The 13,869-nt window shown below is 35.9% G+C and overlaps 1 protein-coding gene across 2 annotated transcripts in view; it reads left to right on the forward strand.

The window, feature by feature from the left end:
• FNDC3A (fibronectin type III domain containing 3A) overlaps positions 1-13,869 on the forward strand; it is a 156,428-nt gene that overhangs the window by 41,241 nt on the left and 101,318 nt on the right. The gene's annotated exons all lie outside the window — the stretch shown is intronic.

The following is a 13,869-nucleotide window of genomic DNA, read 5'->3' on the forward strand; positions in this document are numbered from 1 at the left end:
ATGAAAGAAACTGAGTGGAGAAGAGAACATATTTAGTGATTTTATGGTGTGTAATGAAACTGTCAGATCTGAACTCTGAATTTTTAAAGAGGTTAGGAAATGGAAGATCAGCAGTGCATTTGAGATACATACAAGTATGATCATTTGTTTTTGTGAAATTTGAAGATGTTGAAGAATCTCATTTTCAAAAGTCCAATCAAGTACTTCATAATCATTTTATGATACTGTATTTGTGGAATGTGCTGTGTAATATTTCCCTATGCTAATAGAGACATCAATGATAAGAAACACAAAATGATGGATAATTTGCCAGGGTTCCTCACCTGTCACAATTCTGAGAGTTACTTTGTTTACAAGATTTCTGTGTTCACCAAATTAGATTATATATGTCAAGAAGCTGCACTAATTCATTTATGGCAGTGCTGGAAACAGTTTGGGGGCATATTTTATCTCAGGTAAAATAACTATCATATGTAGTTGTTGTCTTTCTCCTTATCGCATTGTACTATTGTTTATGAGGAGATTATGGAAAATTCTACTGCATTTGTGCAGATGAATGTAAAATGGCATAGGAATCCAGATAATTTGAAGATATGTGAATTCTGCATTTTGAAGCTAGACAAAAATCTCTGTTGATTATTTGCCAGAAACCTATGAGTAGGCGTAGAATTCAGTCAGGCATCTTTGTTACAAAGTAGCCCCAGTTTGATCTGTGATGTTGGCAACAATTGAATGATTCTTAACCACACATACATACATACACACATACATACATACATACACACATACATACATATGTATGTTAATTTCTTCTAATCAGTCTACATTTTCTTTAGACCTTTAAAAATAATTTATCTCAGTTGGTATTACTCAGTGGCATAACTTGAATCCTATAACTTTCTTTCTCTGCCGTAACATGAAGGCAGATATTTTTTTTCTGTTTTGTTTACTACTCTAGCTCCATTACCTAGAACAGAGCCTTACATTGTAATAAGACCTCAAGAAATGTTTGTTGAATGAATTTCACATACTTCCCAGTCCTCACTGTTCAGCTGTTTATTCACTGAATAAAAGTTTCTTGAAAACCTATTATGAGCCAGGCTTTAGCATATGTTTATAAGAAAAGTCAAGGTATTTTCTTTCAGGGAGCTTTTGTTCTAGTGGAATGGAAATGGCTCAGTAAACAACTAACCAAATAACTGCACAAAATAATTTCAGATAGTGATAAGTGCTAGCACTTAAAACATAAAACAGATTGATTTGTTAGAAAATGTGTGAGGGTATATATACCCTAGAATTTGGTGGGCAAGGAAGATCTCTGAGGAGATGACATTTGAGGTACCTGAGTAATAATGAGCCAGCCTTGGAAAGATCTTGGGAGAAGAGCCATAATTTTACTATTCCCCTAAATAAAACCTGTGTAGAGAGGTAAGTTCCCAGAATTTATAAAATGCATTTTATAGTCATCTACTTGCATAAAATCTCCCAAGGTTTGAGAATCTCCTTGGGGGAAGAAAACATCCCCAAGGTGGAAAAGGTGACTATTTTTTCCTCTTGCAATTTTTGTCTTGGTTCACTCTGATTCCTGTTAGAGCTGTTTTCTCATCCTCCAGCATTTCTTTGTTTTCATTGTTTCTGCTCTTTCCTTCCTTTTATTTTCTTTGAATTAGCTCTACCTTTTCTCACTCAGTAGGACAGTTAATATATTAATTTTCAATCTTTTCTAAGTTTTTACAGTTTTTTCTAAGTTTTCTAAGTTTTTCTAATTTTCAATCTTTTCTAAGTTTTTCTTTGATTTTTTTGAGATATTAATTTTTATTTAAACGTCTGGTTAGTGAAAATTACTCTGGTGAAGGTTAAAGACTACCAATGCAGAATTTAAAAGACCCATTTCTATCAGTATACATTAATTTGAATTTATAACTGCTTTCCTCCACACCTTCCAGAAACCCATATGATAATTTTAATGAAAGTCCCTAATGAAAGTGATGCCATTATATTTTACCTTGAAATTTATACCAAACAAATATTTCAGATTATATTTAAGTAGAAACATAGCACTTTATGATACATTTCCTATAAAAAGAAAAAATAAGTACTGGTTCTACTGAGGTCAGAAAGTAAATTTTTTTAAATTAATTTATGTATTTATTTTTGGCTGCATTGGGTCTTCGTTGCTGCGCACAGGCTTTTTCTAGTTGCGGTGAGCAGGAACTACTCTTTGTTGTGCGCAGTCTTCTCATTGTGGTGACTTCTCTTGTTGCAGAGCACGGGCTCTAGGTGCGCGGCCTTCAGTAGTTGTGGCTCACAGGCTCTCAAGCGCAGGCACGGGCTTTGTGGTGCACGGGCTTAGTGGCTCCACCGCATGTTGGATCTTCCTGGAGCAGGGATGGAACCCGTGTCCCCTGCATTGGCAGGCAGATTCTTAACCACTGCGCCACCAGGGAAGTCCCAGAAAGTAAACTTTAATTCAAGGATTTTTCTTAATAATGAATGGAATTCTTTTTCCTTTTTTTTTTAATATTTATTTATTTTGTCCACGATGGGTCTTAGTTACAGCATGCGGGATCTTCATTGCCGCGTGTAGGATCTCTGTGTGTGTGTGTGTGTGTGTGTGTATTTGTGTATGTATAACACAACTTCTTTATCCATTCTCATTCGTCAGTGGACACTTAGGCTGTTTCCATGTCTTGGCTATTGTACATAATGCTGCAGTGAAAATGGTATGCAGATTTCTCTTTGACATAGTGTTTTCATTTCCTTCGGATGTATACCCCCAAGTGGAATTACTGGATTATATGGTAGTTCTATTTAATTTTTTGAGGAATTTCCATAGTGTTTCCCATAGTGGCTGCACTAATTTTTATTTCCATCTATAGTGCACAAGGGTTCTCTACATCCTTCCCTGCATTTGTTGTCTCTTGTCTTTTCAATGATGGCCATGCTGACAGGTGTGAGATAATATCATTATGGTTTTGATTTGCATTTCCCTAATGATAAATGATGTTGAGCACCTTTTCATGTACCTGTTGACCATTTGTATATCTTTGGGAAAACGTCTATTTTGGTCCTTGGCCCATTTTTAATTGCATTATTTGTTTTTTGTCTTTTTTTATAAATTTATTTACTTTTGGCTGCATTGGGTCTTCATTGCTGCACATGGGCTTTCTTTAGTTGCAGTGAGCGGGGACTACCCTTCGTTGTGGTGCACAGCCTTCTCATTGCTCTGGCTTCTCTTGTTGCAGAGCTCGGGCTCTAGGCGCGCGGGCTTCAATAGTTGTGGCACGCGGGCTCAGTAGTTGTAGCTCGCAGGCTCTATAGCGCAGGCTCAGTAGTTGTAGTGCACGGGCATAGTTGCTCTGTGGCATGTGGGATCTTCCCGGACCAGGGCTCGAACCCGTGTTCCCTGCATTGGCAGGCGAGTTCTTAACCACTGCGCCACCAGGGAAGTCCCATTATTTGGTTTTTTGCTATTGAGCTGTAGGAGTTATTTATATATTTTGGATATTAACCCCTTATCAGATATATGATTTGCAAATATTTTTTTCCATTCTATCGGGTGTCTTAATTTTGTGGATCATTTCTGTTGCCATGTAGAAGCTTTGTAGTTTGATATACTCCCACTTGTTGTTTTTTTGGTTTTTTGGGTTTTTTTGGTTTTTTTGCGGTATGCGGGCCTCTCCCGCTGCGGAGCGCAGGCTCAGCAGCCATGGCTCACGGGCCCAACCACTCCACGGCATTTGGGATCTTCCCGGACCGGGGCACGAACCCGTGTCCCCTGCATTGGCAGGTGGATTCTCAACCACCGCGCCACCAGGGAAGCCCCACTTGTTTATTTTTGATTTTGTTGTTTGTGCTTTAGATGTCATATCCAAAAACTCATTGCTAAGACCCATGTCAAGGAGCTTTTTTCCTATGTATTCATCTAGGATTTTTATGGTTTCAGGTGTTACATTTAAGTCCTTAATCCATTTTGAGTTAATTTTTGTGAGTGGTGTAAGATAGAGGTCTTAGTTTCATTCTTTTACATGTGACTATCCAATTTTCCTAGCACCACTCATTGAAGAGACTGTGGGTTCTACATTGGGTATATGTGGCTCCCTTGTCAAATGTTAGTTGTCCATATATGCATGGGTTTGTTTCTGGGCTCTTGATTCTGTTCCATTGGTCTGTGTTTCTGTTTTTATGCCAGTACCATACTGTTTGTTACTATATCTTTACACTACAGCTTGAAATCAGGAAGTGTGATGGATCCCACTTTACTCCTCTTTCTCAGAATTGCTTTGGCTATTTGGGGTCTTTTGTGGTTCCATATAAATCTTAGGATTATTTTTTTCTACTATAAAAAAATGCTGTCGGAATCTTCATGGGGATTACAGTGAATCTGTTGATAGCTTTGGGTATAGTGTGTGCATTTTAACAATATTAATTCTTCTAATCCATGAACACAGGTTACCTTTACATTTATTTGTGTCTTCTTTGATTTCTTTCATAAATGTTTTGTAGTTTTCAGCGTAGAGATCCTTCACCTCCCTGGTTAAGTTTATTCCTAAGTATTTTATTGTTTTTGATGCTACCGTAAATGGGATAGTTTTTTAAATTTTTTCAGATAGTTCACTGTTACTGTATAGAAATGATACTGTTTTTGCATGAGAATTTTGTATCCTGCAACTTCAGTGAGTGTGTTGATTAGACCTAACAGTTTTTTTGGTGGAGTCTTTTAAGATTTTCTGTGTATAAAATTATGTCATCTGCCAAAAGAGAAAGTTTTACTTCTTCCTTTCCAATTTTGATGCCTTTTATTTCCTTTTCTTTCCTGATTGCTCTGGCTTGGACTTCTAATACTGTGTTGAAAAGGAGTGGTAAACGTGGGCACCCTTGTTTGTTCCTTATTTTAGAGAAAAAGCTTTCAACTTTTCACCATTGATTGCATGGGCTTGTCATATATGGCTTTTATGATGTTGAGATACTTTCCTTCTATACCTAATTTGTTCAGAGTTTTTATGATGAACAGATGTTGAATTTTGTCAAATGCTTTTTCCTCATCTATTGAGATGATCTTTTTAATTTCATTCTGTCAAGGCGATGTATCATGTGTATTGATTTGTGTATGGTGAACCATCCTTGTGCCCAGCAATAAATCTCACTTGATCATGATGAATAGTCCTTTTAATGTGCTGCTGACTTTGATTTGTGGTTACCCTGTTTTTCAAGTATGTTAACCCCTTCCTCCATCTGCTTGCTTTAGACTGATAATCATATAGTCTCAAACGCATTCTAAAAAAGAAGAATCTACATTTTCTTACTCTCCTCCTCTATATTTTATGATTTTGATGTCCTCTTTTACATCTTCACGTTTATCCTTTTGCTGTTCCTTGTGTTTATCATTACTTTCACAAATAGATTTTTTTTTTCTTTTTGATTTGTGTACTGACTTACTTAAGTGATTTACTTTCCAATTGTGATTTCCTCTTTTCTCTATCTTCTTGCTTCTTTTATACTTAGAGAAGACCTTTCAATATTTATTTTAGGGTAGGTTTAGTATTACTGTATTCTTTTAGTTTTTGCTTGTCTGAGAAATTCTTTCTCTCTCCTTCTATTCTAAATGATAATTCTGCTGGGTCGAGTATTCTAGGTTGCAGATTTTTCCCTTTCAATACTTTGAATATATTTCACCACTCCCTTCTGGCCTGCAGCATTTCTGTAGAGGAATCACCTGATAGCCTTATGGGGGGTTCCCTTTTAATTAACTCTTTGTTTTTCTCTTGTTGCCTTTAGATTCCTCTTTTTTTTAACTTTTGCCATTTTTATTATATGTCTTGGTATAGGTCTGTTTGGGTTCATCTTGTTTGGGACCCTCTGTGCTTCCTGTGTCTGAATATTTGTTTCTTTAAGTTTGGGAAGTTTTCAGCCATAATTTCTTCAAATATATTTTCAATATCCTTTTCTCTGTCTTCTCCTTCTGGAATTCCTATTAATGCATAGATTGGCATGCTTTATATTATCCCGTAGGTCTCTTATATTGCTTTTATTTTTTTTCCAATTTGGCTTTCTGTCTGCTGTTCTGATTGGATGATTTCCATTATTCTATCTTCCAGATCACTTATTCGTTTTTCTGCATTATTCATTCTGCTATTCATTGCCTTTAGCTCAGCTTTCGTCTCGCAAATGAATTTTCCAATGTGCTGCTGAATTTGGTTTGCTAGTATCTTGTGGAGAATTTTTACATCTATATTCATCAGGAATAATGGCCTGTAGTGTGCTTTTCTTGTAGTATCCTTTTCTGGCTTTGGTATCAGGGTAAAGCTGGTCTCATAAAATGAGTTTAGGAGTATTCCCTCCTCTTCAATGTTTTGGAAGAGGTTGAAAAGGATTACCATTAGTTCTTCTTAAAATGTTTGGTAAAATTCACCAGTGAAGCCATCTGCTCCTGGGCTTTTCTTCATTGAGAGATTTTTGATTAGTGATTTAATCTCCTTACTGGTAACTGGTCTGCTCAGATTTTCTGTTTCTTCCTGACTCAGTCTTGGTAAGGTGTATGTTTCTAGGAATTTTTCTGTTTCTTCTTAGTTGTCCAGTTTGTTGGCATATAGTTGTTTATAGCCTCTTATGATCCTTTGTAATTCTGTGGTATCAGTTGAGTTGTAATGTTTCTTCTTTCATTTATAATTTTGATTTGGGTCCTATTTTTTCCTTGGTTAGTCTAACCAAAGGTCTGTCTGTTTGCAGATGGCATGATCCTTTATGTAGAAAATCCCAGGGGACTTCCCTGGTGGTCCAGTGGTTGAAACTTCACCTTCCAATGCAGGGGGTGCAGTTTCGATCCCTGGTCAGGGAGCTAAGATCCCACATGCCTTGCTGCCAAAAAAACAAAACAGAAGCAATATTGTAACAAATTCAATAAAGACTTTAAAAATGGTCCACTTCAAAAAAGAAAATTTTTCTTTTGAAAAGAAAATTCCAAAGAATCCTTATAAAAATGACTAGAGCTAATAAACACATTCAGCAAAGTTGCAGGGTATAGGATCAACAAAAAAAATGCAGCTATGTTTCTACACATCAGCGGTGAAGAATCTGAAAACGAAGTTAAGAAAATAATTCCATTTACAGTAGCATCCAAGAGAATAAAATACATAGAAATAAATATTCCCAAGTTGGTGAAAGACTTGTATGTGGAAAGCTACAGAAATGTGCTGAAAGAAATTAAAGATGACTTAACTAATTAAAAAGACATCCCATGTTCATGGACTGGAAAACTTAATATTGTAAAGATGGTAACACTGACCAAAGGAAGGTACGGAGTCAATACAATCTTTATTAAAATTCCAGCGGCCTTTTTTGCAGAAATGAAGAAGCTGATCCTTAAACTCATATGGAATTGCAAGGGGCCCCAATAGCCAAAACAGTCTTGAAAAAGAATAACAAAGTTGTTGTTCAACAACTAACATTTCTTGATTTTAAACCTACTATAAAGCTACAGTAGTCAAAATAGTATGGTACTGGCATAAGAATAGATATATATAGGCCAATGGAATAGAATTGAGAGTCCACAAATAAACCCATATCTCTATGGCCAATTTGTTTCAGACAAGGGTGCCAAAACTGTTCAGTGGGGAAAGAATAGTCTCTTCACAAAACGGTGCTGAGACAACTGGATATCTACATGCAAAAGAATGAAATTACACCACTACTTCACACCATATAGAAAAGAGAACTGAAATGAAGCAACAACCTAAATAAGCTAAAACTATAAAACTCTTAGAAGAAAGGAAGAGTTCATCTTCATGACCTTGGACTCTAAGTGGAGTCTTAGATATGACACCAAACTTACAAGCAACAACAACAGCAAAATAAAATTAGATAAATTGTACTTCATCAAAATTAAAAATGTTTGTACATAAAAGAACATTATGGGGCTTCCCTGGTGGCTCAGTGGTTGAGAATCTGCCTGCTGATGCAGGGGACACAGGTTCGTGCCCTGGTACGGGAAGATCCCACATGCGCTGGGCCCGTGAGCCATGGCCGCTGAGCCTGCACATCCGGAGCCTGTGCTCCGCAATGGGAGAGGGCACAATGGTGAGAGGTCCGCATACCCCCCCAAAAAAAGAAAAGAACATTATGAAGGAAGTGAAAAGACAACTTTCAGAATGGGATAAAATATTTTCAAATCTTGTATCTGATAAGGGTCTAGTATCCACAGTATATGAAGAGCTTTTACAACTCAACAAAAACAGACAACACAATTTAAACTGGGCAAATGACTTGAATACACATTTCTCCCAAGAAGATATACAGATAGCCAAGAAATACATGACATAATGCTCGACATCATTTGTCAGGGATGTTAGGGAAATGCAAATCAGAACCACAATGAGATATTACTTTATATCCACTGGATATCTATAATCAAAATAACAAGCATTGGCAAGAGTCTAGAGAAATTGGAATCCTTGTATATTGTTACTGGGCATGTGAAATGATGCAGCTGCATAAAGAGCATGTGGTGGTTCCTCAAACAGTTAAATGTAGCGTTACTATATTACCCAGCAGTTCTACTCCTGGGTACATACCCCCAGAATTGAAAAGAGGAACTCAAATATTTGTACATAAATGTTTACCATAGCACGATTCTCAATAACCAGAAGGTTGAAAACAGTCCAGTTGTTTATCAGGGTCTGAATGGATACATAAATTGTAGTATATCCATACAGTAGAATGTTATTTAACCAAAAAATGAAGTACTGATACATGTTACAGCCTGGATGAACCTTAAAAACGTTATGCTAAGTGAAAGAAACCAGTCATAAAAGATCACATATTGTATGATTCTATTTATATGATACATAGAAATGGGTAAATCCATAGAGACAGAAGGCAAATTGGTGGTTATCAGGGTCTTAAAGAGGGAAAAAGTAGAGTGATTCCTTAATGGAAGTGGTGTAGTAAAATGTTTTGGAACTAGAAGAGGTGGTGGTTGCACAACATTTTGAATGTACTAAATGCCTAGAATTGTACACTTTATTATTGATTTATAATTAATATGTGAATTTCACCTCACTGAAAATATTAATAGTGACATTAATGGATTATAATAACATCGATTTTTAAAAGAATCCATGAGCCCATACTCATACTAAGAAACATGTAAAGTTGGGGTGTAGGATAAGGGGAAGAATTCAGAAAAGAAGTCTCTTCTTTTTTTTTTTTTTTTTTGTTTGTTTGTTTTTTTGCGGTACGCGGGCCTCTCACTGTTGTGGCCTCTCCGGACGCGCAGGCTCAGTGGCCATGGCTCACGGGCCCAGCCGCTCCGCGGCATGTGGGATCTTCCCGGACCGGGGCACGAACCTGCATCCCCTGCATCGGCAGGCGGACTCTCAACCACTGCGCCACCAGGGAAGCCCAAGAAGTCTCTTCTTAATAGAAGAATGCTAACTAGTAACTACAGAAAGAATGGGTTTTTTTTAATTGCCATTTTACAGCTACCACAATAATGTTTGGTAGTAATTGTTGAAACCATTGGGTGAAAGGCTGTTAGGGGATAGAATATTCAGAGAGTCTCAAAGTATCACCATATTGATTGTTTATTACTTTCAAAGGGAAATGGTATCTTTATAATAGAGACATCTAAGAGATAATCACCTAAAACCAAGTGATCAAACTTAACACCACTCAGGTATTCTAAAATGGTATATCAAAAAAAGAGTGAGTGTGAGAGTGAGCAAATATGGCAACCCATTAACAATTGGTGAATCTAGGTGAGGGGTATATGGGCATTCATTGAATCAGTCCTGCAGTTTTTCTGTACATTTGAAATATTACAGAATAAAAGTTGGGGTAAAGATGAAATTTGAATATGACCCTTCCCTGTTTAATAGCCTTGCCTAAAGGTTTAACTCCTTAGCTTTATATTTAAGGATCTTCATGATCTAGCCCCTGCTTATCCTCCCAATTTTATCTCTTTCCATTGCATTTCTCAAACTAGTTTAGACTTTAGCTATGCCATACTTCTTCCCATTTTCAAATTGTCCGTGATCAATTTAAAGACCTTCTAGAGAATGGACTTGAGGATACGGGGAGGGGGAAGGGTAAGCTGGGACAAAGTGAGAGAGTGGCATGGACATATATACAACTACCAAACGTAAAATAGCTAGTGGGAAGCAGCCGCATAGCACAGGGAGATCAGCTTGGTGCTGTGTGACCACGTAGAGGGGTGGGATAGGGAGGGTGGGAGGGAGGGAGACGCAAGAGGGAAGAGATATGGGGACATATGTATATGTATAACTGATTCACTTTGTTATAAAGCAGAAACTAACACACCATTGTGAAGCAATTATACTCCAATAAAGATGTTTAAAAATATATATATATCCGTGATCTCTTTCACCCCCATGACTTCATACATGCTGTGTGTGCTCTCTTCTGGAATGTTCTCTCCCCATCTTTAGCTTGTTAATTCTTGGTTGTCCCTCTGAACATTATGTAGCTATCATCTCCTCCAGGAATCTTCCCTCATCATTGTGGGCTGAGTGGAACCTATAGTACATTGTTCATATCTCTGTTACACCTCTTATTACACTGTACAGTTAATTGACTGAGCACTTGCCTGTTTCCCTCACAAGACTGTGTATTCCTTGAGTCCTTGGACTGTGATTTATTTTTCTTCTTGATATCCATAGTGCATATAAGAGTAGGTGCCACACAGTGGGTGTTTAATAAATGATTTTTAGATAAATGAATAAATTTAACCTCCTACCATTTTCCTGAACGTCTTATTATAATTTAAAAGAGTTTATCCTTTTTTACTTAATATCAGGATATATCGGTTGTATGTGTACCATGTTTGGTTTTCTTAGTTTTATTTCTTTTTCCCAACTTTGTAGTGAATGAATTCATCATAGGAATTATTAGTATTTTATAGAATTCCATAGTACAACCAGTACTAACAGAGGATCATAATTGAAAGAGGTAACACACATGTAAAGCAGACAGCATAGTGTGACACAGTAAGCACTACTTTGGGTCTTGAACTGCATTAAGAATTTAGTGAAATCTAATGAAAATAGTGAACCCTTCCATAGAAAATTGTAATATCTACAGAGAATTTCATATATAATTCTGTGTGGTTCACAAACCCTTTGAATAGATATCTGTGGCCCCCAGGTTAAGAACTCCTGTGCTTTAACCCAGTGCTGGCCTCAGGTATCATCCTTTAGTAATTCACTACCTCTACTCAGTTCTAACACTAATAAGGAAAGGAGTGAAGGAAACATAATGGGCTAAAAAATTTTTTAAAGAACCATGGATTTGTTTGAGATTGATAAAAAAATGTATTGGAAATAAAAACAAACTGAAAATCCTCCAGCCCACTTTCAAAATTGTAAGTTTTCTTTAAAACAACTGTTGGATCACAGAGGGCATGAAGAAGTAAATGGCAGAAAATCTAAAAAACAACAATGAAAATATTCTCTATGGTTAAACTGAGTAAAGTTCATGGTTTTAAGTGCATATATTACTAAAGAAAGAATAGAGTATTCAAATGAAGAAGTTAGAAAAACAACATGGTAAGCCTAAGGAAAACAGAAGAAAGGAAATAATAAAAGTTGAAAATAGAAATTAATGCATTAAAAGAAGCCTACTTAGATGACTGTTGTAACCTCCTGATGAAGAGTTCCTCCTATATCTGGTTGCTACACTGCAGCCAGGGCGATCCACCATAGCATTACCTGCTTACGTAACTCTTCCTTGCCCTTAGAATGGCTCACAAGACCCTTCTTAACCCAACTCCTGTGTACCTTTCCCCATATTTCTAACCTTTTTCCTCCATCATTTCCCCAACCCTTATCTCCGCCTGCCCCATTCTCCAACCGTATAGAACTACAGAACTTCTTTTGGTTCATTGAATTTGATAAACTATTGATGACGTTTCCTTTCCTGGAGCTTTGCATTTGCTCTTCTCTATACCTTAAAGGCCTTCCCACTCTTCTTGCCTAGCTAGTTCCTTCTCAGTCTTCAGGACTCAGCTTAACTTTTACATTCTCTAGAAAGCCATTAAATACACAAACACACACACACGTGCATATACATGTATACACACACATGCTCAGGTAACAGACTAAGTACTTGGTCCTGTGTGCTCTGATAGTGCTTAACTTCTCCTATCGTAGCACTTATCACCAGTCAATGTCAAAGAAATGTTTGAAGAAGAGTAGTAATCGAGGTACACCATCAGAAAACATATTTCTAAGGTTACAGTGTTTAAAATGATTAAAATAAAAACATTTCCTAAGCTACTTTTGCCAAAGTAGACAGTGTTATGGATGAGACAGGCCAGAGGAGTATACTGTGTGCTAAAGGAGCTATCTTAAATTTAGCAGATTGTATTGGTTAGCTCTCTAAGGAAAAAAAATATTTTTGGATCTTCTCCAGATAAATTTGAGGTGCATTAAAGAACTAAATATAGGCAATTAAATTATATAAAACTAGAAGAAAAGAACAACTAGCATTTTTAATCAAACCTATAGGTCAGCTTTGTCCAATGGAAATATAATGCCAATCACATAAGTAATTTAAAAAATTTTAGTAGCCACATTAAAAAGTAAAAACAGGAAAAATTAATTGTAATAATTTTTATTAACCCAATATGTCCAGAATATTATTTCAATATGTAATCAATATAAAAATTAACAACAAGATATTTTACATGGTTGGGTTCTTTTGTACTAAATCTTTGAAATCCGGTGTGTATTTTACACCTATGGCACATCTCCATATAGACAAAGACAAGCCACATTTCAAGTGCTTGATAGCTAGCCACAAGTTAAATTTAGAAGCAATAGAAGGTGTCACAAAGGAAAAAATAGGTAACATTGGCTACAGGAAAATAAACAATTAAAAAATTTGAGAAGACAAAATGGGAAAATATTTGCAGCATAATATAGTATATTATTATTATTACTACCGTTATTATTCAGAGAATTCATATGAATTGCTAAGAACATTTAAGACCCCCAAAAATAAAGAAAGATGACAGACAGCCAGTTTACAAAAGAGCCAGTAGCAAATGTAAAGATAGAATTTAACGTCATTAATAATCAAAAAAATGCAAATTAAACGATAGTAATATACTGTTTTCATCTATCAAGGTAGCAAAGATTTTAAAACTATAATTTTTAGGGGTGCAGAGAATGTGGTTAAATGGTGTTCTCATAGACTGAGGAGGAATGTGAATTTGTAAAACCCTTTTAAAAACTAGTTTAGCAACAGATAAGGGAATTCTATTTCTGGGAATATATCATAAGGAAACAATACTAATTATAGAGATGGGAAAACTACATACCAAAATGCTCACTACCTAAATTCTTTAATTAAGAGAATGGTTAAGTAGTTTATGGTATAAACATTCGATGACATACTTTGAATAATAACATTGGAAAAGTCTTTTTTTAATATTAAACCAAAAAAAGACACAGAATTGGAGGTCTTATTTTCCCCCCTTATATTTAAGGGGGGAAATTAAGCCTATGAATAGAGAACAAGACTAAAAAATTTATGAGAATGCTAACAATGTTTATTAGGATGGAGGGACTTCAGTTTTTTTCCAGTTTTTTTTGTTTTTCTGTTTTTCAGATGTCATAAGATTAGTGTGTATTACCTATAAAATAAAAAGAAAACTACTCAAAATTATGGGATTAATTTAACATATTTTTAAATATATTGCTAATTTGAGATGTCATACTAATTCAGGGGTGCCATCTTATTCTCTATCAATTTGTACTTTATTTTTAGAAAAACACAATACTTTACAATTGGTGAAGTAGGCATAGATGATCCAAATATTCAGTAGTTTAACTCCATCTTTGTTTCAGAGTG

The sequence above is a fragment of the Delphinapterus leucas genome, chromosome 18, assembly GCF_059928025.1.
Source record: "Delphinapterus leucas isolate spDelLeu-1000000601 "Yukka" chromosome 18, BTC_Dleu_Yukka2, whole genome shotgun sequence".
In the NCBI taxonomy this organism is placed as follows: Eukaryota; Metazoa; Chordata; class Mammalia; order Artiodactyla; family Monodontidae; genus Delphinapterus; species Delphinapterus leucas.